This window comes from Balaenoptera acutorostrata, chromosome 12 (genome assembly GCF_949987535.1).
Source record: "Balaenoptera acutorostrata chromosome 12, mBalAcu1.1, whole genome shotgun sequence".
NCBI lineage: Eukaryota > Metazoa > Chordata > Mammalia > Artiodactyla > Balaenopteridae > Balaenoptera > Balaenoptera acutorostrata.
The window spans coordinates 58,858,730-58,879,742 of record NC_080075.1 but is presented as its reverse complement, the minus strand read 5'-3'; the positions used below and the strand labels follow the sequence as shown (position 1 = coordinate 58,879,742).

The window sequence follows — 21,013 nt, the reverse complement described above, 5'->3', positions numbered from 1 at the left end:
TAGTGTGTATATGTCAATCCCAATCTCCCAAATTGTCCCACCCCTCCACCTTCCCCCCTTGATAACCATAAGTTTGTTCTCTACATCTGTGACTCTATTTCTCCTTTGCCAATAAGTTCATCTGTACCATTTTTCTAGATTCCACATATAAGCAATATTATACGATCTTTTTCTCTTTCTGACTTACTTCACTCTGTATGACAATCTCTAGGCCCATCCACGTCTCTGAAAATGGCACTGCTTCGTTCCTTTTTATGGCTGAGTAATATTCCATTGTATATATGTACCACATTTTCTTTATCCGTTCCTCTGTCAATGGACATTTAGGTTGCTTCCATGTCCTGGTATTGTAATCAGTGCTGCAATGAACAACAGGTGCATGCATCTTTTCGAATTATGGTTTTCTCCAGATATTTGCCTATGAGTTGGATTGCTGGGGCATATGGTAGCTCTATTTTTAGTTTTTTAAGGAACCTCCCTACTGTTCTCCACAGTGGCTGTACCAATTTACATTCCCACCAACAGTGTAGGAAGGTTCCCTTTTCTCCACACCCTCTCCAGTGTTTACTGTTTGTAGATCTTTTGATGATGGCCATTCTGACCAGTGTGAGGTGGTACCTCATTGGAGTTTTGATTTGCATTTCTCTAATAATTAGAGATGTTGAGCGTCTTTTCATGTGTTTGTTGGCCATTTGTATGTCTTCTTTGGAGAAATGTCTATTTAGATCTTCCCCCCCTTTTTGATTGGGTTATTTGGTTATCCATTTTAAATACAGCAGTGTGTACATGTCAATCCCAAACTCCCTAACTATCCCTGCCCCCCACCCTTCCACCCTGCTAACCATCTCCAAAATTTACAAACAGCTCATGCAGCTTAATAGCATCAAAACAAACAACCCAATCAAAAAATGGGCAGAAGACCTAAATAGACACTTCTCCAAAGAAGACATACAGATGGCCAAGAGACATATGAAAAGATGCTGGGCACCATTGACTCCAATGTTCAGAAAATCAACAATTCGAATTCTATCTGGGTGTTCAGGCATTGTTTAGTCACAGCCATCTGGACTCCTCCCAGTTATTGATCCACGGGTTCCTTCTAGTTTCTGGCTCTTACCAGCTCACAGCAGCCAGCTCTCCCCTCTGCACACAGGAGCTCATTTGCAACGTGGAGCAAGAAGCAGTCTCTGCCCTAGGACCAGAGCTCATCAGAGCCTGTCCTGGTTGCTGGTGCCTGGCTCTGGTCTCCCCTAGATGGTGGTTGCCTGCCCAGGTCACTAAAGCCAGTAGATACTCCCAGGCTTTGCTGAGTCTGGCTGCTAACAGTCTGATCTCTTCAATCTGTCAATGGACAGAACTAGTTTCTCCAGTCGATCCCTATCCCAGCTCACCTTGGTCTGTCTCTGTCTGTATCTCTGTCCCACTTTCCCTCCCTTTCATATAATTAAGCAAATGTTTAAGATCAAACATGAATAAAAGGGCTAGATCATGAACTGTACTGGTTATTTGGAAATCTGGGTTCTGGCCCTGCTATCTCTTTAACTTGTATTATTTACAAGTCTGTTTTAAATTTTCTAGACATATGGTTGGTTTGAGGGGTATTTTTGTTTTGATTTTTGTTCGGCTATCATTTTGTTTCATTTATTGTTTCTAATTTTATTGCATTGTGGTGAGTGAAGATGGTCTGTGTATTATTTTTGGGTGGGGATGTGTTAAGATTTCCTTTGCAGCTTAGTCTATGGTCCATTTTTGTGAATGTGTATTCTCTGCTTAGAATGTAGTTCTAAAGGTTTCTGTTAGCCTAACCTGCTGTGTTACATAAATTATCTCTGTTCTAGTTTATCAAGGTGCTCATGGGTGTAAATAACAGAGACCCCAGTTAAACAATGGCTTAACCAAGAGAAAGTTAAAGACTTATATAACTGGATACCCAGAGGAAGAATGAGCTTGTGAACTAGTGGTGTCATAAAAGACCCTGGTTCTTTCTGTTCCTCAGATCTGCTAACTGCAGCATGAGCTTCATCCCAAGGCTGATTCCCTGAGGGGTCAAGAGATAGAAACTATCCATAGCTTTTCTTTTAGATGAGGGGTTCTCAACCTTGGCACCATTGACATTTTGGGTGGATAATTTTTGTAGGGGGCTGTCCTTTGCATTGTAGGATGTTTAGCACATTCATGGCTTCTCCCCACTAGATGCCAGTATCTCTCCCCCAGTTGGGACAACGAAAAATGTCTCCAGACATTGCCAAATGTCCCTGGGGGGCAAAATTGCCCCCAAGTGAGAACCAGGTGTGTTTACTGGCAATACAAGTTTCACGTGCCCCAACCTGAACCAATTACTGGAGTGAAGGGAGTGATAATCTGATTGATTTATTCAAATTAAGATTTGTGCTTGAAGCTGGAGGCAGAGTTGGCTTCCCCCAAAGTCTGTGGCCATGGGGGGTGGGGTGGGATATTCACATAAAACTCTGGCTCATGACTGGGAGGTGGGAAATGATGCTTGGAAGGTAGTGAACCATGTCCACTACACCTGACTTTTGACTAAGTTTTCTTTGACCCATTCCCCCCTCTACCTTCTAGTCCTATATGTCTAGTGGTTATTTTTTATATATATATTTATTTTTTAAATTTATTTTTAATTTTATTTATTTTTGGCTGTGCTGGGTCTTCGTTGCGATGCGCGGGCTTCTCATTGTGGTGGCTTCTCTTGTTGCAGAGCATGGGCTGTAGGTGCGCAGGCTTCAGTAGTTGCAGCACACGGGCTCAGTAGTTGTGGCACAAGGGCCCTAGAGCATGCGGGCTCAATAGTTGTGGCTCGCGGGCTCTAGAGCGCAGGCTCAGTACTTGTGGTGCACGGGCTTAGTTGCTCTGCGGCATGTGGGATCTTCCCCGACTAGGGATTGAACCCATGTCCCCTGAATTGGCAGGTGGATTCTTAACCACTGCACCACCAGGAAAGCCCTAGTGGTTATTTTTTAAATACATGCATGTCTGTAAACTTGTAATTTCTAATGTATATTGTTAATAAGCATCTGTATCCACCCCTAGAACAAGTCAAGGACAAAAGAATCTGGGCAAGATTTAACTTCCTGCTGGAATTCCCTACTGGCAACTTCTATGTTGATATTGTTTAGATTATTATTTAAAAGTTTTATACAGGCAAGAGTTAGATGTTTTTATATGTTTTTCTAATGTATTAACTAATTATTAAGCTACTGCCTCTCAGCTCCAAACTCACTTTCTATACTCTGCATTATAATGCAGGGGCTGGGATTCTGCAAACTCCATTTATGCTTTGCCAGCTGGCTCTGTTAGCCCCTGCAAAGTGGAGATAATAGAGGGAGACTGCAGGGATGGAGGAAGGAGAGGGGACTTGCTCTTTCCTGATTGCTTCCTCTCTCCTGTCTGCCTGTGGCTCCTGGGCTCATCACCTTGCCTTCTTCCCTCGGCAGTTTCTAAATCCAATTTGCAATTTTTCCAGTTCTCGAAGAATCAGCTTTAAAGTGACCCCATCAGAGTTACCAGTTCCAGAAGCTGGCATGCCCTGTCAGAGGTCTGAGTTTCAATTCTGCAGAAGTCGTCCTCCACTTTCCAAGGTTTAGTAATTCCCCTTCTTCTTTGGTTCCCTCAGCCCTAGGGGGTAGTAACTGCTTCTTACAGTTGCTACTTCTGTGATACTGCAGATTTTTTTTTGACTTTTCAGTTACTAGTTAACAACTTTAGACCTAGTTAACAGTTCTCTGTATTACATTCTCTTTGTTAAATAACTGTCATGATTTCTGTCTCCTGGCTAATATACTGTTATAAGCTTAATTCTCTGTATTAAAAGATTTCTTTATGGTTGTGATTTGCAACTCAGGGAGGGTTAGGTTCTAAAATAGGGGCATCAAATAATAAAATGGATTGATGCTCCAATATACTACTTCTCTAATGTGATCATAGTTGGCTGTTGGCCCTGGGATGGAGCCAGTAACTGCAGCTAAGACCCCACTGGACAGGGTAGGGCAGGGCAGCTGAGGAGAACGCCCTTCATCTGCATGCTGGTCACTGTCAGCTTTTCAGGGCTCTCTGCAAATAGAGCAGGAAGTTTATGTCTCCCTGTCACCTCACAGGTGGAAAGTCCTCAGGGAGACATTCACAGGCCAGCTCTGCTATGAGCTTTCAGTTTGGCTTATATATCTGCTACATTTCCATTTTTTTCTGGCTCCAGGGCCAGTGAGCTCTCCCCCCTCCCTTTCCTCCCTCCTTCCTCCTGTGGAGATAATATTCTTCAGCTTGCTGGTCTTCTTTTCCCTCTTTGCCAGGGGCCATGAATGCTACTTCCCTTCAAATCACTCTGTGTTACACACTTCCACTGCCCTATTACCCCACCCCCAACACCCTGTGGCATCCCCCTCATTCTTCCTAGCATGGATCCCACATGCTTTGGACAGGAGTGGACATATGTGGGCTCTTGTGAGTCCAGGGCTCTGTGGACAGTGGCTAAGCTTGGCATTTCTTGTAGCCCAGGTGTCATGGCGGAATTCATACCTGCTACCTACAGATGAGGAAACTGAGAAATATCAGCCACTCCTACAACTTAATTTAAAAAATGATCAAAACCCAAAAAACAAAAAAGACAAAAACAAAACAACAAAATGATGGGTGAAAGATTTGAACAAACATTTCACAAAGATTCACAAATAGCCAACAAGCACGTCAAAAAATGCTCAACACCATTAGTCATCAGGGATATATAAATTAAATCTACAATGAGATACTATTATACACCCAGTAGATTGGCTAAAATTAAAAAGACTGCCAACACCAAGTGTTGAAAAGGATGCAGAGCAATTGGAATGATCAGCATTGCTGGTGGGAGTATAAAATGGCACAACTACTTTGGAAATAAGGGTCTGGCAGTTTCTTGTAAAACTAAACATAGAACTTCATCAAAATTAAAAACTTTTGTGCACCAAAGGACACTGTCAAGAGACTGAAAAGGCAACCCACAAAATGGGCCAAATATTTGTAAATAATATATCTAGTAAGGGATTAGTATTCAGAATATACAAAGAACTCATAAAATTCAACAACAAAAAAACAAGCAACCTAATTAAAATTGGGCAAAAGATTTTGAATAGACACTTACCCAAAGAAGATACACGAATGGTCGATAAGCACATGAAAAGATGCTCAACATCACTAATTATTAAGAAAATGAAGATAAAAACCACAATGAGATAGTACTTCACACCTGTTAGGATGACTATTACTAAAAAGAACCCCAAACAAACAGAAAATAAGTGTTGGTAAAGATGTGGACAAATTGGAATCCTTGTACATTACTGGTGGGAGTGTAAAATGGTTCAGCTGCTGTGAAACGCAGTATGATGGTTCCTCAAAAAATTAAACAGAATCACCATATGATCCGGCAATCCACTTTTGGGTATATATCCAAAAGAAGTGAAAGCAGGACCTTGAACAGATATTTGTGCACCCATCTTCATAGCAGCATAATTCACAATAGCCAAAAGATGGAAGCAACCTAAGTGTCTATTGACTGATGAATGGATAAAAAAATGTGGCATATACATACAATAGAAAAGGAATGAAATTTTAACGCATGCTGCAACATGGATAAACCTTGAAGACATTATGCTACCTGAAATAAGCCAGACACAACAGGATAAATGCTGGATGATTCCACTTATATGAGGTACCTAGAATAGTCAAACTTGTAGAGACAGAAAGTAGAATAAAGGTTACCAGGGGCTGAGGGAAGGGGGATGGAGAGTTTATTGTTTAATTGGTACCGATTTTCAGTTTGGGATGATGAAAAAGTTCTGGAGATGGATAGTGGTAACAGTTGCACAACAATATAAATGTACTTAATGCCACTGAATTGTACACTTTTTTCTTTGGCTGCACCACACGGCTTGCAGGATCCCCAACTAGGGATGGAACCTGGGCCACAGCAGTGAAAGCGCTGAGTCCTAACCACTGGACTGCCAGGGAACTCCCTGAATTGTACACTTAAAATGGTTAAAATGGCAAATTTTACGTTATGTATATTTTATCACAATTTAAAAATGCTTTTAAAAAGCTATACAAAAACCTATCTTATGACCCAGCAGTCCCACTCCTGTATTTACTGAAAAGAAATTAAAACAAAAGGACTGGGGCTTCCCTGGTGGCGCAGTGATTAAGAGTCCGCCTGCCAATGCAGGGGACACGGGTTCGAGCCCTGGTCTGGGAAGGTCCCACATGCTTCGGAGCGACTAAGCCGGTGAGCCACAATTACTGAGCCTGCGCGTCTGGAGCCTGTGCTCCGCAGCAAGAGAGGCCGCGATAGTGAGAGGCCCACGCACCGCGATGAAGAGTGGCCCCCACTTGCCACAACTAGAGAAAGCCCTCGCACAGAAACGAAGACCCAACACAGCCATAAATAAATAAATAAATAAATAAATAAATAAATAAATAAATAAATAAAACAAAAAAAACAAACAAAAAAAAACAAAAGGACTTGTACGAGAGTGCTCCTAGCAGCTTTGTTTATAATAGCTCCAAACAGGAAATAACCCAAGATGTCCATTAATAGGAGAACGGCTAAGCAACTATGGTGTATACATGTAAAGAAATATTATTGAAGCCACTCAGTCAGTTGTTGGCTAAACTGGGTATACAGAGATAGCATATATAGAGATATGAACAAAGGTTGTTTTACTCCAGTTCCTTATCTTTCTTCAACCACATAGGGTGAGTTTTCCTACTCACTCCCAAATTTTGACCTAAGGACAGCCATGAATGTTACTGAAACTCCAGAGTTCCATAGGTGCCTCTGCTAAGACTCTTCCTTCCTCCTCTCAAAGGGAAGACCCCATCATTATCTGTGCTTAGTCTCTAAGACCTGTCAACCTGTACCTGGTCCAGTAGGTTTGGATTCAACTGTCGCCAGAACTGACAGAGGAACTACCCCATCTTCTCAGCAGGAGGGCTTTGGGCATTTATTTGGGCGCCCCAGCATACCTGGATCCCAGTTTTCATCTCTCTAGGGGTCGTAGTTTTATCTGGTCTTTCCCATATTTCAAGTTAGAACACTTTGGCCACCATCACGTGGGGTCTCTGTGAGCCCTGATTAGTGCCTCTCTTGAGGGTGACCCCTCATGGGTCTCTTTCTCCAAGGCAAACTGAGCCCTGTACTCTGTAGAGTGTTGAGGGCAGGGACTCCTGAGTCTTACAATCTGTATTTGAAAACTGGCCCTACCACTTACTTAGGTAACCTCACTGTGCCTCAGTTTCCTCATCTGTAAAAGAAAATACTACTACTACTTACTTCATAGGGTTGGCATGAGGATTAAATTAGTTACTAAGGTGTAAAGTGCTTAGAACAGTGCCTGGCACATGGTAAGCGCTGTGTAAGTGCGTTATTTTTTACCCACCTACCCCCATGCTCTCCATGTTCTTTGAAAGATTTTGTTCTCATATGACAAGTGAAAGAAGTAATTAGGCTCCAGCCAGGATCCAGTCAGGAGGCGGAAACCACACCAGTACTTTGAACAGGGACAATTCAACATGAAGAACTGTTAACAACCAGTTAACGGGGACTACCTACGAAGAGGGGTCAACGGGACTCTAAGGGACACAGGAATAACGGATAAAGGGAGCAGCCACTACCGCCAGAGATGACACAGAAAACCCACGGAAGGATAAACCTGGAAAGGGCCCTCGCTCCCTGCCGCAGCTGAGGCTCAGAACTCACAGGTGGGGGCGGAAGTTTGCTGAGGCGCTGCAAACTGGCCGGGGCTGGCGAGCAGGAAACCGTGATGGCGGAACCTGCCCGGAAGCCGCCCGCCGGCAGCTGTGCAGTAGAAGCCGGAAGAAAAGCCCTGGCAAGAAGGAGAGAAGGCCCTTCAGTGTTCTGCGGACGCCTTCCCCGGACGCGGAGCGAGCGTGGTGCTGGCTGGCACGGTCGCAGGGCAGGGCAGAGACGGTGTACTTGGAGCTGAAGGAGCGCACGCCCCGTCAACGTCCTCATAATTAAACGACGTTTAACGGGGAGTGCTTCCTGTTTATGTTTCATGCACTCCTAGCAGTACGAAGGGGGCTGTGGTTAGGGCAGTCCCGTGCTCCTGGCGGTCCGCTGTAGTCACTAGTCATGCCCGTTGAGCCAGTATTATTACAGCCGCCCACCCCTGCGCCCCTCGCTCTCAGAAATGTCCCTGTTGGAAGGATAAAGTGTGTGGTCACGTAGACGATAGTATTCCCACGGATAGTAGCCAGAGACACAATAAATACACACAAACAAACCTGCTTGAAGACAGCCCAGGTGTGGAGGGGCCAAGATTCAGGGAGAAGACAAGGGCACTGAGGTGAGCGTGGCAGCCTCATTCCCCCTTGAAGCGCTGGCCGGTTTGTAGGTGGCAGAAACTAAGAGGCTGAAAAGCCGAACCAAAAGCAATAGTTCTCAAGGGTAATATATGATTTTTAAAATGTACGTCTGAGTCTGTCTAAAAGAGCTCTTTTAATAAGCATAAAGTAAGTCTGACAAGCAAGCACAGTGTCATTGTTAAAATGGCAGCATCTTTCTGAACGCTACATACAGTAATGACACATTTTACAGGTTATGGCAACTTAGGTTTGATGAAATACAGTCTATTTGTTCCTACGGTATATTTGTTCCCACGTACAGTGTCTCTATAGGAGAGACTCCTAGAAGTGGAACTGCTGGGTCAAAGGTCATATATGTGATAGATTCTACTAAACTGACTTAAAAACAAACAAACAAAAAACCCTGAACAGTGTCCATTTCCTCACACTCTCCTCAACACTGAATGTTACCAATCTTTAAGACTTTTTCTCCTCTGACAGGCTCTCACCATGTCTTCATTTCAGCTTCAGTCCAGAGTGAAGAGAATCTGTGATTCCCCAAAGTATCATCATGTTCCACTCCTATGTGTAATTCGTTCAAATCTGCATCATACTTTCCTAGAGCTGGGGCCTTAAGACCTACGCATCTTTCTCCTCCTGAGGGAAGATAAAGGGTCATTTCTCCACGTGGTGCTGGTGAGGGTCATGGACTATTAGGGTAGGAAGGGATCTTAGACACTGCCAAATCCTAGGAGTTCTGAAAGACATTCAAGACGGTCTTCACTGTTACAGGTGGCAGAGCATCTTTTCAATTTCTACTTAGAAAAGTAATAATTAAAATAATTCTTCAGACAACCTCTTGCCCCATCAGCATGGGATCACTTTGGGAGCGTCTCAATGCCTGTTGACCAGCACCTGCAGTGGTCCCTGCATACAAGAAGTGTGCGTATGACTCAGCTGAAGAGGTGGGTCCTAGGTGACTTGTGACTCCTCTACAGCAACTTTTAAAAGTCATATACTGCTTCATATATAACCATAATGGAACGCTGGCTAAACACATAAAAAGTTTGCTGAAATAAAGTAAAAGAAGACCATACACTGAAAATTCTACAAATTTGGTTCAAGATGATATTCATTTACTAAATGTGCAAATTGCATTCTGCTGATCAAAATATCTTGTATGTCAGAAACAAAAGCCCAAAAGAGAAAATATAGTGATCATTATATCCAATTTGGTCTTTCGTTATTAGGCATGAAGACCAGCCATACCCGCTTCATGTTATTTGCAGAATGGTGCTTACATATAGCAGCCAGAACCCTTCTGTTTTAGCTCATCATTTAGACACAAAACCATGAAAGGAATAAAAATAAACCAGTTTTCTAAAGTGCAAAAAGCACAAATTCTAAACATTCGTTTAGGAAAGCAGTTTGTGTCTATTTTTGATGCTACAATGAGTCATTAAATTTCATACATTTTAATATACATTTGTCCTAAGACCAATATGATATATGGTCTTTTAAAAGTTATTGTTAACAAAGCATGCTTTTCCCTTACATAATTAAATTAAACATTTTGCGTTACATGGTAAATGGAAGAAGGTTGAGACTAGTCTTATTACAGTATGGGTATTACTCAAGATTATTTTAACATTATACATATATCTAAAATAAGTTTTATTTTAAAAATCACTTCTTTATTACACATCACACAAATTATTAAATGCTTAAATAATTGCAAGTTGTTATCAAGAGTATACATGGTAAAAGGCATTCTCCAGTTAACCTAGAAAGCTCTTATCTGGTCTAGATCCCTCAGTTTATAAATGAGGAAACTGAGGCCCAGAAAGGCTAAGAGATTTACTTAAGGTCACAGAGCCAGGGAGGGCCTCACACTCTTAGTTCATTGCTCTTCAGGGTGAGTGTGTATGAGGTTAAGTGATTTGAAGGTCTCAGTATACTTGTTCTTGCTGAAAAATCTCTCTGGTGGCACAGATTCTGACACTGCCCCCTCTAGGTTCAACATTGCCCTCACTCCTCCCTTAGAGCCCCAATTTCCTTGAGGACTAAGCTATTTTAGTTCCCAAAGGCTGTATCAGGTGCTGCCTTCCCTTCCCATGCAACCACGGTCAGTCAGTATCTGCTGAACCAATACTGTTAAGGAGTAGATCCATGAAAGTGGAGAGTGGGAAGGGAAGCTGGACCACCAGGGGCCATTCTTCCTGCTTATAGTTCACCAGGCAGATTCTACCTGAGGGACTCAGGAGGGAGAAAGAGCAGACGCGGCAGATGCTACTGGATTTGAGAAGACACTGTGTCTGAGTCCACAACTTACTTTCTTGTCTTTCAGGAAATTAACCCCTTTCAATTTAGGGGGAAAAATTATTCCCACCTGGGGGCAAATCATGCATTTACTTTTAGAGCTTGTTCCATCTTTTGGGAGGGACTTATTTCAAATGCTCACTCTCTGCTGCCCTTGATTTACCAAGGACTTGCCACAGCATGCTCCAAGGAGCCCTAATCCTGGCGTGTTGTAAACAGCTCTGCATCCCACCATCTGCCTGGTACCTGATGGGATCTTGCAGGGGTGCTGACCATCCCCCTTCTGAGCTCTTGCTCTGGATGTCTCTCACAGTTTACAAACCACCAGGAGAGGCTCGTCTATCTCCTTTCTCTGGGTGCACAACCCAGTCTGCACAAAGCAATGAACTTCCTGAAAACACCACCTTCAGGAGGCCTCTGCCTTAAACAGAACCTGTGCCTGTCTCCTCATCATCTGCCTGATCACTCTAATCTCTTCTGCTCCAATTTCAAGGCTCTTCTACAATCGTACTCTCGACCTCATCACCCGAACACAACCTGTTAATGTGGGCTATCAAGGTGATTATGCATGATCTTTATTCTGCCCCCATAACTTGCTCATGCTGGTTCCGAAATCTATTGACATGGTGCTCTGTTGTTTGCTCTTCTGGCTCTCCCAGGAAAGCAGAGGTCACCAAACAGGGTGACCAACATGCCAACAGAGGCCCAGGAGACAATCGACTGATGTAACCCCAGAGGAAGAGAGGCAGCGGGGAGGGGGGCATTTTGTGGAGGAGGCTGCAGCTACCCTCCCAGAGGGATGCAGCAGAGTTATCAGTCAAGGGCCGTAGGCACAGTGCCTAGAGCCCCCCCAAATGTTTACATTTTAATTTTTTTTTGAAATCAGAAAAAAAGATAATAATGAATGTAACAATAAATCCAGCCTGGATTATATTTGTGGTTTGTAGTAGCAAAATATAATTTAAAAAAATTTTTGTTGTTGTTTTGATGGACAAAGGAGCCCACGAAGACAATAGTGTGTAAGGAACAGGACAGTCATAATTCGGCCCTGGGTACGGTTTACACTTTGTTTTTTAAAAAAGAAATGGATATCCAGATATTTGTAGGGGACCTCTTGATTTTAAATATTAGGAACTCGCTTTAAAATTAAACAAAACATACACGTTGTGGCCCAACAAAACACGTGGAGCTTAGCCTGCACCCTCTCGAAGGCCTGGGCTATCACCGTGTCCCCGGAATGCCCGTGGTTTGACACGATCCGAGCTCCCCGCTCAGGATGTCAGAAGGGGCAGCACAAAGCCTTCGGGGCAGGACAAGGGTCTGACGGTTAAATCTCTGCCCGGTCCGGTCTTGGAAACTCGGTCGCCACCCCGGCCCAGGCGCTCCCTGGCTGCCCCATCGGCAGGCGCGGGCTTTGCTCATTCACGGGTTTTCCCGCTCCTGCCGACTTCCAGGGCGGCGCGGGGGAAAGGGGGGGGTGGGCTCCTCCAACTCACCGGTCACGCGGGGGCGCGGGGCAGAGGCGGCAGCCCGGGGCATCTGTTGCCCAGGAGCCGAGGCCGCCCCGCTCGGCCCCACCCCTCGGAACAAGGCCCGCCCGCCGGCCGCAGCCCGGCTCCTGTTCTAGGCCTGCTTCTCGCGGGGCCTGCTCCTGGGAGGCGAAGCGCCACACTGAGGACGCGGAGGTGGTTTCAGACCGCAGCGCCGGGGCTCCTCCTCCCGCGCTACCCAGGGAGGCGGGCTGTGCTCTTTTCAAGGTCCCGCCAAAGGGCCCCGCCATCGCGGAGGGAGACCTTCACAGCCTTCCCTCTTACACTAGGCCGGGAACCGCCAAACCGGAAGCTGCGGGGTCTCGGGGCCCCGGCTCGTTCTCGCCTAGCAGCAAGCCGCGGGTGCGCATGCTCCGCGAAGGCCCGCACAGAGCCCGGGTGAACCCTGATAGAGCCATCACGAGGCGGGGTAAGCGGAGCTCCAGTGGCGCAATCGGTTAGCGCGCGGTACTTATACAGCAGTACATGCAGAGCAATGCCGAGGTTGTGAGTTCGAGCCTCACCTGGAGCACGACCCTTTTGGATACCCGCACCCCCCTTTTACCCCCTTGCTCAAGGGAACGAGGCAGTCTGTCTTTAGTCTCCTCAGTTCCTGTCTCTCACTTCTCTGCTTCCACGTCCTGCTTCTCTGCAGGCAGGAAGCTGCTCTCTTCGGCGCCTCACTCGCTTTCCAAGCTACTTGTTGCCCCCGCGCACCGCACCATCCGGCCGCCCGAACCCGGACGTTTACCTGCTGCTCCCTCTTCCTAGGCATTTCCTTTAACGGCACCCAGTCCCGAGTCCGGGGATGCGGACGGGAAGTGCCTGGGCGCTGCACCGGTGATGGGGCCCTACCTGGGCCTCGTCATCGAAAATTCCAGGCGCCCTCTCTACGGGGCGTGCCCGAGTTCCCGGCGCCGGTTCCCTGCTGCTGCCCCTCACCCAGGGCCGGGAGCGGCGTGGTGCGCGCTGGCTGTCGGGGCCCGAGCGGGGCGACCACTCCCGCGAGCTGGGGCCCGAGGCCCAGAGCAGGGCCTCAAGTGCAGCAGTCGTTCTCCTCCTTTTTAACTATGGGTTGGCCAAAAAGTTCGTTCGGTTCCTTCCGCAACGGTACCAAAAACCCGAACGAACTTTTTGGCCAACCCAAATGCTAATAACTGGTCGTTGCCGCCTCCCCCCGATCTGCAGAACCCCTAGACCGCGGGCCCTTCTCCCTTACCCAGGCCTCCAGGCCTCCCTGGGCGGATTTGCAGAGTTTGGGAAAAGTGCCTGGGCGTTTCCCTCCCCCCATCTGTGCCCCTGCTCCCCGGTGTCAGTCAGCAGTGGTGGAATTCGCTGGCAGACGGGAGAGCAGACGTTTTCTAGGGATATCGTTTCCTGCCTGCCGTACACCCCAGGTTCAGAAGTCCCCCCCGGGGAGCAGGAAATCTGCCAGCTGGGTTTTGAAATGTTCCAGCACGCGAGCAGTCTGAGGCACGGGGGCCGCTTTGTCAGGGGGTGGACGGGTGCCCCACATCCTCAGGAGGTGGGGCGAAGTAGGGAGCAAGCTTAGTTGGGATGAGAGGGCTCCCAGACGCGTTCTCCCAAAAGAGTGGTTTCAGCTGTTTTTATGGGCGTGCTAGGAGTTAACTCCTGGGATGGAAATACGACCAGGAGCGGTGAGAAGCAAGACCTAGAAAGCTCAGAGGAAGTGGGTGGAAGGTAGAGCTCTTGTCGGTCTCCTCCGCTGCTAATCTCAGCCCCAGATTCCGAAAGGGGAGCCCCATGCCTCCTGAAATGTGAGAAAATCCTTCCACCTCACCCAACCTGGCTGCCAGGTCCTCTGAACCAGATCTTTTCGCTCACAGGCTCATCCTCAGCAGGTGGTGGGTGCTCCCCTTTAGAAATCTAGCCAGCCTGGAAGCAAACATCTATCCCCCAATCCCCCAAAAAACAGTTTGCTTAATTTAAAAAAAAAAAAAAAAAAACAACAGGTTTAGGGGGCTTCCGTGGTGGCGCAGTGGTTGAGAGTCTGCCTGCCAATGCAGGGGACACGGGTTCGAGCCCTGGTCTGGGAGGATCGCACATGCCGCGGTGCACCTAGGCCCGTGAGCCACAACTACTGAGCCTGCGCGTCTGGAGCCTGTGCTCCGCAACAAGAGAGGCCGCAATAGTGAGAGGCCCACGCACCGCAATGAAGAGTGGCCCCCGCTTGCCGCAACTAGAGAAAGCCCTCACACAGAAACGAAGACCCAACACAGCCAAAAATAAATAAATAATAAAAAACAAACAAACAAAAAAAACAGGTTTAGCGAGATATAATTCATATACCCTACAATTCACCCATTTAAAATGTACAATTCAACGGATTTTAGTACATTCACAGATATGTGCAACCATCACCACAGTTTAGAACATTTTCATCAACTCAATAGGAAATCCTGTATCCTTTAGCTATCACCCCACCCAACCCCTAAATAACCACTAATCTACTTTCTGTCTCTACATTTACCTATTCTGGACTTTCATATGAATGGAATCGTATAATATGTGGTCTTTTGTGACTGGCTTCTTTCAGTTACCCTAATGTTTTCAAGAGTCATCCACATCCTACCTTGTATCGGTGCTTCATTTCTTTTTTTATGGCTGAATAATATTCCATTGTATGGATTCTTCCCAATTTTGAACAATGGGGAAAAGGTTGGCATTTTAAAAACATTTGCTGAAAACTGCTTTTTAAAAGGGAATTAATTTTAAAATGTACAAAGCATAAAAACAGTCACACTTGCCACGTGTATGTTTTTAACCTTCAGAGGTTATCACTGCAAGAACTGGTAAGATACTTCCAAGAGCTCAGCCAAGAGCTGAGCACGGAGCAGTTTCCTCACGTGGACAGAAATGCATGAATGAAAGATCATTCTGCCCAACTCCCTATCCATGTTGGAATCCCTTCTGCAAAACCCTAGCTCCTATTTGAAAAGTTCTAGCATCAAAATATCATTTCTTCACAAGGTGATGCATTCCACTTTCTGTCAACTCTCATGGTTAGAACATTCTTCCTCTGAAATATTGTTTCTCTCCCTATAGGTTATTGCTGGAATGGTGGTGGTTTGGGGAAGTCTTTTTTGGTGAGATGGTGAAGTGGGAAGGTAAGAAGCTAAATTATCAATAGTTGCCCTTGCTCTATTTAATCTGGAAATCACCAGATAGATTATTAGTGGATTATAAACAAACAAATAGACCACTGGCAGATTTGTAGATCAATGTCTCAATGTGAGGTTGATAGGATTTTTAAAGGTTGTGATGGGTGATAAAGATCAAGTCAGAAAATTATGGGAACATGCTATAAAAACCATAAAGTACTCCATATACAGATGTAAGGAGGTGGCATTCCTGTCACCACAAAACTAGTGGATTAGGCCTATATGCAATGTATGGTGGCTTCAAGGAGGAAGACGGGTAAATATGAGGTGGATGAACCCAGAAGGTAGGTGGAAGTTATAGCTAAACAGCTGTAGACATCTAGCAGGAGACAAGCCTAACCTACCCGTTGAAATTCGTTGAACTCTATTGAACTATACACACAGGTTGACATTAGCTTTGTAGATGGCTTTGGATGGGCTTATTAAAACTGTGTGTGATACAAAGCTGGAAGGGAGTGCAAATTCAGTAGAATTTGGAGGAAGAGTGGAGCCAATCCAGGGACAAATGTTTCTGACAAATGACAAGATGCAATTTGATAGAGATAACTGTAAACCTGTGTTCAGTTCTGAGTTCAGTGTGGGGCGTGCCTGGCTTGACAGCTGTTTGCATATAAAGGATCTGGGCATTTCGGATATGCACAACCTCAGTTGTCCTGGCCGTGTGATTCAACTGTTAAGAATGTCAGCCAATTATTAATGCATTACTATATAATGCATTACATGGTGTGGTGTCAGAGATCACAAAACAACAGTCTGTGGAACAAATCTAGCCTCCAGACAGGTTTTGTTTGGCTTTCTAGCACTGACTTGCAAGTGTTTAAAATTTTTTTAATCATTTGCCTGCATATTGGGAGATTTTACTGAAATGCCTAGATTTCAAGTTTCTAATGAAAAATTAGAAGACTTGGCCATCTTGGGCCCTTATTCCCACATGGCAACATTGGCTGCCCCCTTTGGATGGGCAGGTGATCTTTCATTTGCTGTGGTCCTACCACTCTCCATTAATCCTTGCAGAGGTGGGTACCAGCTGCTTGCTTTGCTGTTTTCTTAACCCCTGACTCATTTCTCTCATTTGTGACCTACGTTGACTGTGTGGATCAAGATAGGGAATACTCATGTTGAAGTCAGCCTGAGGGCTGTGATCTGTGTGAACACAGCCCATTTAAAATTAAACAAAACAAAACCCCAGTTCTTTGTTATGGAAAATTTCAAACATACCCAAAGTAGAGAAAATAGTATATTTAACCACCCTGTATCCATCCATCACTACTTTCAAGAATTGTCAACGTTATTTCATCTATCTCGTTCCCACAACATTCTCCCCTACCCTAGCACTGTCACCAGAATATTTTAAAGGAAACCCCAGCTATGGTTTAATTTAACTTGTAAATACCTCAGTATGTATACCCAACAGGTAACCACTTTTAAAAAGAGCATAACCATAGTACCATTAGTACACCTAACAAGAGTAATAATAGAAACTCTGCATCATCTAACACCTCGTCTGTGTTCAAATGTCCACACTTATCTCTGAAAGACATTTTTATGGTTGGTTTGTTTGAATCCAGATCCAAACAAGGTCCATACATTACATTCGATCAATATATCTTTTAAATTTCTTACCAATTACCCATTCCCTTTTTTGATATTTATTGATCTATAGAATTTCCCACAGAATTTGGCTAATTCCATCCTCAAGGAATCCTTTCACAAGTTCTTCAGTCCCCCCTGACAGTTAGATCTAGAAGCTTGGTAGTATTAAGATTCAATTTTTTCCTTTTTGCAAAAATAGATTGTAGGTGGTACTATATACTATTGTTATCACAAGAGAGAAAGTACATAATGTCTGGTTGTTCCACTTTTACTGAGGTTAATTTTATTGGTGATTTCAGATGTGGTCAGCCTGGTCCATCCATTATAAAATGCCACATCAGCCTCTAACCTAATGGTTTTAGCATCTGTTGATGTTCCTTGTCTAGATTTATTATTGTATTAAGGATTACTCAACAATGGTTTTCTAATTCAATTATTCCTTCTGTATTTATAACTGTCATTCTTTAAAACCCCCTTTTTCCATCGACTGTTTGGTTTTCCTAAAGCACAATTCACTAGAAAAGACCAGGTAATATTCCTGGACTCTTTTCCTTTTTCTGCTAGTCTTTACAATAATGAACTGATGCTCTAACAACTCCCAAAGGTGACCAGTTAGTTTTTGTTTATTTTACAGCTTTTTAAAAAAAGTATCTGACATACAATGAACTGCCTGAATGATGCTGAGTAGCTTTTCTAGTGCTATTAGATATTCAGATATCTTCTTTGGTGAATTGTCCATTCAAATCTTTTGTCTGTTTTTTATTGGGTTGTTTGTCTTTACGTTATTGAGTTATAAGAGTTTTTGTCTATTCTAGATATAATTCCTTTGTTGGATATATGTTTTGTAAATAATTTCTCCCAGTTTGTGGTTTGAATTTTCATTTTCTTAATGGTGTCTGTTGAAAAGCAAACTTTTAAATTTTGATAAAGTTCAATTTATACAATTTTTTTCCATTATGGATGGTACTTTTGGTGTTATATCTAACAAATTTTTGCCTAACCCAAAGTCACCAAGATTTTATTCTATGTTTTAGCTCTTACATTTAGGAGTTAACTTTTGTATATGATGTGAGTTAGAGGTCTAAATTTTTCTTTTTTTGTATATGGATATCCAATTCTGGCACCATTTGTTGAAAAGCCTATCCTTTCCTGATTGAATTGCCTTGACACATTGTCAAAAATGAATTGACCTTAGCTGTGTTGATCTTTTGTTGGACTCTCATTCTATTCTATTGAGCTATATGTCAGTGTGGTGTTATGTGTGGATTACTATAATCATATAATTTATATGAATCATGATTCAGTTATATGATTATAGTCATCCACACATAATGCTATATATATATGTATATATATAAATAAACTTTGGGGTCAGTTTGCCAATTTCTATGAAAATATCCTGGGATTTTTACAAGAATTCTGTTGAATGTATTGATCAATTTGAGGAGAATTGCCTCCTTAACAATATTGACTCTTCTGATTCTATAAGCAAGTTATACATGTCTCCACTTATTTAGGGCTTTAATTTCTTTAAGCAATGTTTTGTTGTTTTCAGTATTGAAATGCTGTATTATTTCTTCCTTAAATATTTGGCAGGATTCACTGGTGAAGCACTGTGGGCCTGCAGTTTTCTTTGTAGGAAGTTTTCTCTTTAAAACCCTACAAATTCAATTTCTTTAATAGATTTGGGGGCTATGCAAGTTACCTATTTATTCTTGAGTGAGCTTTGGTATTTTGTGTCTTTCAAGAAATTTGTGTATTTCATTAAAGTTGTTGAATTTATTGGCATAAAGTTATTCATAATGTTCCCTTCTTGTCTTTAGGATCTGTAATGCTGTCCCCTCTAATTTCTGATATTGGTAATTTATGGTTTCCCCCCCACCCCCACCCCGATCAGTCTCAGAAGATGTTTTCCACTTTTATTTATCTTTTCAAATATCCAGTTTCGGGTTTCATTGGTTTTTCTGTATTGTCTTCCTGCTTTTCATCTGATTCTGATGCACTGGAAGAGAATGTATACTGTGCTGTTGCTGGGCAGTGTGTTCTGTCAATGTCAATTATGTCAAGTTGGTTTATAGGGCTCTTCAAGCCTTCTATACCTTTGATTTTTCTGCCTGCTTGTTCTGTCTGTCACTGAGAGAAGGGCATGAAAATAACCAACTGCAATGATAGGTTTTTCTATCTTTTAGTTCTATCTTTTCCTCCTTCATGTTGCTGGAAGCTCTGTTATTGGCTGTATACATGTTTAGGACTGTTATGTTCTCTTTTTAAAAAAAATTTATTTATTTTTATTTATTTATTTATTTTTGGCTGCGTTGGGTCTTTGTTGCTGCGGGCGGGCTTCCTCTAGTTGCGGCGAGCAGGGGCTACTTACTCTTCGTTGCGGTGCGTGGGCTTCTCATTGCAGTGGCTTCTTTTGTTGCAGAGCATGGGCTCTAGGCGTGTGGGCTTCAGTAGTTGTGGCACACGGGCTTAGTTGCTTTGCGGCACGTGGGATCTTCCCAGACCAGGGCTCTAACCTGTGTCCTCTGCATTGGCAGATGGATTCTTAACCACTGAGCCACCAGGGAAGTCCAGGACTGTTATGTTCCCTTGATTCACTGACCCTGTTACCATTGTTGGTGCTTGATTTGTCCCATGTTTGGCCAGGGGAAATCCCATTAAGTTGGCTCCTGGGTATTTTTTTTTTTTTTTTTTACCTGGATATTTTTGACGTAATCTTAAATCTGAAATATGATGTGCTCCTGGCATGACAGGATATTTCAAAATGTATTTTGTACTTGTCTTCCTTTAATCCCAGAGTTGGCCGTTTCTCCCAGCTGGTTCTTTTTGGTGGGAAATGTTATTTAGGAGACCACAATCTGTGTGCTAGAGTTCCTTACTGCTACTCTATGGTTGTCATATTTTCAAGCCTTTTCAGTGGACCGAACTAGGAAACGCATATTTTTTTAAAAAAGAGAAAACATGAAGAGAAAAAATAAAGCCTGAGTTTATAGTGATATTTCCAATTCAAGTGTAAGATTACAGAATTTATAACCTTCAATTTTATATTTGGATTTCTTTTCTCTTGCTCTAAAAATATTAGTTCCTTACAACTCTTACATAATTACTTAATTATTTATTTGCTTTATCCTACTATATACATAATAGTTTAAAAATCATATTATCAATATTATTTCTAATAAGATTATTGATTACAGTTTAAGATTTCTTCGTGATTTCTTTTGTCCTTAGTTTATATTCAAAATGCAGTATTTGAAGTATTGTGTTTTAAAGTCAAAGTAATTTTTCTGTGTATGGCTGTGCTATCAACTTGATACACAGTGAATGCCATTTGGTTAAGCTTGTTTTACATTTTTAGGAATTCCTTTTTGATTTATTTATCTAAAATATTTACACACTTCCCAAGTCAAAACTATAAAACAAGGTTTATTCCTAGAAGTCCAGCTTCTATACTTGTCCCCTAATCCTATTTCCTCTTTCTCTACATAGGTAATGATTTAAAAATTACTTTCTTGACTTATCTTTCCATTGTTTTGTCTTAAAAAATATAAGCAAAGACACACTTATGTTTGTATTCCACTTCCTGTCCTTCATTTTCAAAAGCTCTTCTATTCCTTGCTGATTTAACTAACAGTATATTCTGATTATTTCAATGTTGTAGATAGGCCTCTTCCTCACTCCTTATCCCAGCTGCATAGTATTCTGTTCTTGCGGATGTGCTACTGTTTATTCAGCCAGTCCTCTACTGATGAACAGTTGGATTGTTTTCAGTCTTCTGGTTTTGTAGATGGTGCTGCCATGAAGAGATTTGGTCACACTGTTTTGAATATTTTGCTATTATATCTTTGAGATAGATTCTATATGTGGGATTACTGGTCTGACGGATGGATAGCTATAAAATTTAAACATATATAATTATATATAATTTTGTATATAGTAATTTATATTATATATAAAATGTAATGTTATATATATGTTATATATAACATATACATCAAATATATAATATATAATTATATATCCAAAATTTTCCAGATG

The 21,013-nt window shown here is 43.0% G+C and overlaps 1 long non-coding RNA gene and 1 other non-coding gene across 6 annotated transcripts in view; both read left to right on the top strand.

The window, feature by feature from the left end:
• Positions 1-12,184: 12,184 nt before the first annotated feature.
• Positions 12,185-21,013, top strand: part of LOC103015794 (uncharacterized) — a 216,189-nt gene continuing 207,360 nt past the window's right edge. For 2 of the 5 annotated variants that reach the window (XR_009009990.1, XR_009009987.1), the window contains exons 1-2: positions 12,185-12,627; positions 15,264-15,325. This is a non-coding gene — a long non-coding RNA (uncharacterized LOC103015794). The remainder of the gene's footprint in view (positions 12,628-15,263; positions 15,326-21,013) is intronic. The other 3 variants (XR_009009989.1, XR_009009988.1, XR_449743.3) reach the window with 3 other exon arrangements.
• On the top strand, positions 12,637-12,729 carry TRNAI-UAU (transfer RNA isoleucine (anticodon UAU)). The gene is given in 2 exon segments: positions 12,637-12,674; positions 12,694-12,729. It is a non-coding gene; the product is annotated as a tRNA-Ile (tRNA).